This window comes from Octodon degus, unplaced genomic scaffold, assembly GCF_000260255.1.
Source record: "Octodon degus isolate 3935 unplaced genomic scaffold, OctDeg1.0 scaffold00012, whole genome shotgun sequence".
Classification (NCBI taxonomy): domain Eukaryota; kingdom Metazoa; phylum Chordata; class Mammalia; order Rodentia; family Octodontidae; genus Octodon; species Octodon degus.
In genome coordinates this window covers 10,226,551-10,229,911 of record NW_004524588.1, presented here as the reverse complement: position 1 = coordinate 10,229,911, position 3,361 = coordinate 10,226,551, and the positions used below count along the sequence as shown (strand labels likewise).

General features: G+C 42.5%; 1 pseudogene; it reads left to right on the top strand.

The window, feature by feature from the left end:
- Positions 1-3,361, top strand: part of LOC101562386 — a 59,659-nt pseudogene that overhangs the window by 265 nt on the left and 56,033 nt on the right.

The following is a 3,361-nucleotide window of genomic DNA, read 5'->3' as shown; positions in this document are numbered from 1 at the left end:
GGGGAGGGGCGAGCTCAGGCCCCGCCCACCGCTCCGCCCACCGCGCCCCCGCCCTCGCTGAGGTTCCGGGATCGATCAGCCCCGCGTCCTCCCCCGGGGCTCTGCCCGCAGGCTTCCCGGCGCGAGCTGTCCCGGCCGCGCTCCGCCGTTCCGCGCCCCTCAGAACAGCAGAACGTAGCGTCTGGGCTTTGTTTCGTGAGAGCTAATGGACAGCCAAGAGATTTTTCAAAAAAAAAAAAAAATAGTGTATCGTTTTTGTAAAATAGCCTTTTGAAATCAAAGCACACGGAAGGCTTTTCCTGTTTGTGCGTTGTGTGCCAAAGATCAAAGGTTTAACTAGTGACCGTGGACCGATGAAATACGAGAAGATGCAGACGTGGCCAAACAAGTTTTTCTTTTCCTAGGCCCCTTAAGTCTTACGATGTCTTATAAAACAAAACAAAACAAAACGCCTTACCTTTTTCTCTTTTTAAAAGATTCACTTATTATCTATATGGATTTTGCCTTCCCTTGTCCCACACTACAACAGTGGCTTACCTTGCAGAGTCCCTTCGACAGTGTACATTTGTAAACTGCCACAACACCTTTATAAATATCATGTAACGCCCATTTTATAGATGAGGGGAACGAAGTCGAATGAAATGATGTGATCTCCCCATGTTCTCGGTAGTCAGTGGCGAAGCCTGGATCCAGATTGCCTGTGGGATTTCAAAAGTCTGCTTAAGCTCCCTGCTGAAGGGTAACACATAGTTAAAAGATTCTCCTGCCCCAGGCACGGATCCCCTTTGTCCTATGAACCTGGGTACCCAGGCAATCTCTGGCATGGAGACCTTTTCCCTTGGCACCCCGTAAGAGTGTTATGCTCGCCTCTCCTCTGGTCCTCCACCAGGGCTGGAATCACTTATGCCTCTCTGCAGCAGCATGACTCATTCCCAGAGAATACACAGTTCAAGGATAGTAGTTATGCTTGATGCTCTTTTTCTGCACCGTTTTCTGACCGGGTTGGGGTGCTGCCTTGTTCATTTTTCCCAGGCGCTCAAATAATTCTCCTCATGTTAGGAAACTGAGGCACAGGAAAGGGAAATGACCTTGGTCAAAGCCCTCTCCATAAGTCAAGGGGGGCACAGCTAAGAATGTAGTTGGATTGGACTTCTCTCTTCTTTCTCACATTCTGATTCCCCAAGGCCATCCTGTCTTTGGTGAAAGGGAGTCTGCAGTTACTGCTATAATTTGCCTGTCCATCTGCGTGCAGAGGAGAAAATAACATCACTGTAATGTTTTGTCTTTTTGCTCTCTTTGCATTCTCCTCTTTCATGTCATTGCTTATTGCTTCTTGACATCTTATCTCCTGCCTAGTCTCTGGAAAAAATGACTTTTTTTTTTTTTAATCAATGAATAATGAGCAGGAGATGTTCCATATCAGCATCAATGCTCACTGGATATAACAGCAAGAAAATCTGGACATCATTATAAATAAAAACATCTAAAGCGAATCTTTTTAAAAATATCATAATGTTTAGAACTCTCGTTAGCCCAGGTATTATATTTGAATGTTTGCAAACTCCTGAGAAGCCTGTAAGCTGGCCATATACTGGGACTCCTTCTTGCTCTCAATCTTTGGATATGACAAGATTCATTCATACAAGATACATTGTATTTCAAAAGCAAGGGAGACTCATTTGAAATATGTAGTGTAAGAAGTCACATTCACAGTGCTCAGGTTGTAACGTAGCATCTAAAGTGCAATTCTAAATGTGGCTTTTAATTTAAGAAAAACAGCAAATGAAACACTTCACTGTTTATGCCACATTTAGTAGCATTAGTAGCATACCTACGTACAGAACGAGACACGAGACATGCTTCTAGTTGGGGAACTAATAGCCTATATGACCTCCAGAACCAATAAAAGCCTCGTGTGTTGGAATGTTGGGCACTCTAGTTTCTCCATTTAGTGAATAAAATTTAAATTAAGAAAATCTTCCTAGAATACACTTCTTTGCATTTCTTTACCGGGTCTATTTTATCTTGTCAATGTGTGTGTGTGTGTGTGTGTGTGTGTGTGTGTGTGTGTGTGTATGCACATCTTTGTAGGAGCATAGGAATCATGACTTTCCTTTTACTAAATCACTACAAGCTTGAGTCAGCCCTGGAATGGTTGGTGAATTTAATTCCCTACCAATGCCTTGACCTCCCTATGGAGTTATTTCCAAGAACATACCTTGTTTTTGTCCCACAATACCTGTTCATGAAGGATACAGACCTCAACTCATCTCTAACCTCTGCTTCTTATTGTATTTTTTGTATATTTCCATCCTATGAGCCTATTATATCCTTATATCATAATCTGCCTTTGGAGAAGAAATATTATCCTGTGACTATCAGAGCTGCTTTTAAAAAAGGGGAGTTTTAAAAAGTACTGAGGACTAAAAATAACTATCACTCTCCATATTTAGAGGACAATCCTTGTTCTGAAGAGCTTACAGTTCAAATAAAGCAAAAGGGTATCCGTGATGATAAGAAAATTCAAAACTGCTTCCCGAAATATGTGAAAGGCAAGGGAACAAGGTGACATTTTAGAAAACAGTGAAGCAATTTGTTTCCTATTCTAAAAGGAAGAAAAAAAAAATGTGACACAAGGTGGAGACGATGGGAGAAAATAATTTCTTTTACTATTAAGAAACATGACTATTGTTCTATATGAATATTTCCTAGAATCCACCCACAGGGACCTGAGAGTGTAGGTTGATGGTAGTGCTTGCCTAGAGCCAAGGTACCAGGTTCCATCCCCAATGCAGCAAAATCAAAGCTATCAACAAATGCGCCTTTTATTAAGTTGTCTTTCCAAATATGTTCATGACACTACATAGATATAGGTGTCACATTGTCAGTTCACAAAATAAAGAGCATGCCTTGCTTCTCTGAAATGTTGTGGGGGAAATATGGGTACAAACAATTCTTTCACTTTTTTCCCTATGTATTTAGTACAGTGTCTATAGGGTCTCACTACTAGATCAGACTTCTAGTGATCCTCCTGTTTTCAGCCTCCCAAGTGCTGGGATTACAGGCGCGCACCACCACGTCCAGTCTCAGTCGCTGTCTCAGTGCTCCCCGGGATTGAACCCTGGTCGCTGTGCTCTGCCTAAGCAGGCATATTAGTCTGCTAAGCTATCTGGCTGGCCCTAATTCTTTCACTTTTAACTACCAGCTATAAAATCCTATGTGATATAAACCAAGAAAGGTCTCAGGGCAGGGCAGAATACACAATTGCCTCAGTTTAGTAAAAATCTAGCCAGAGGGCTGGTGAGATGGCTCAGTGGTCTAAAGCACCTACTTAGAACAAGCTTAGCAAAGCACAGGGACC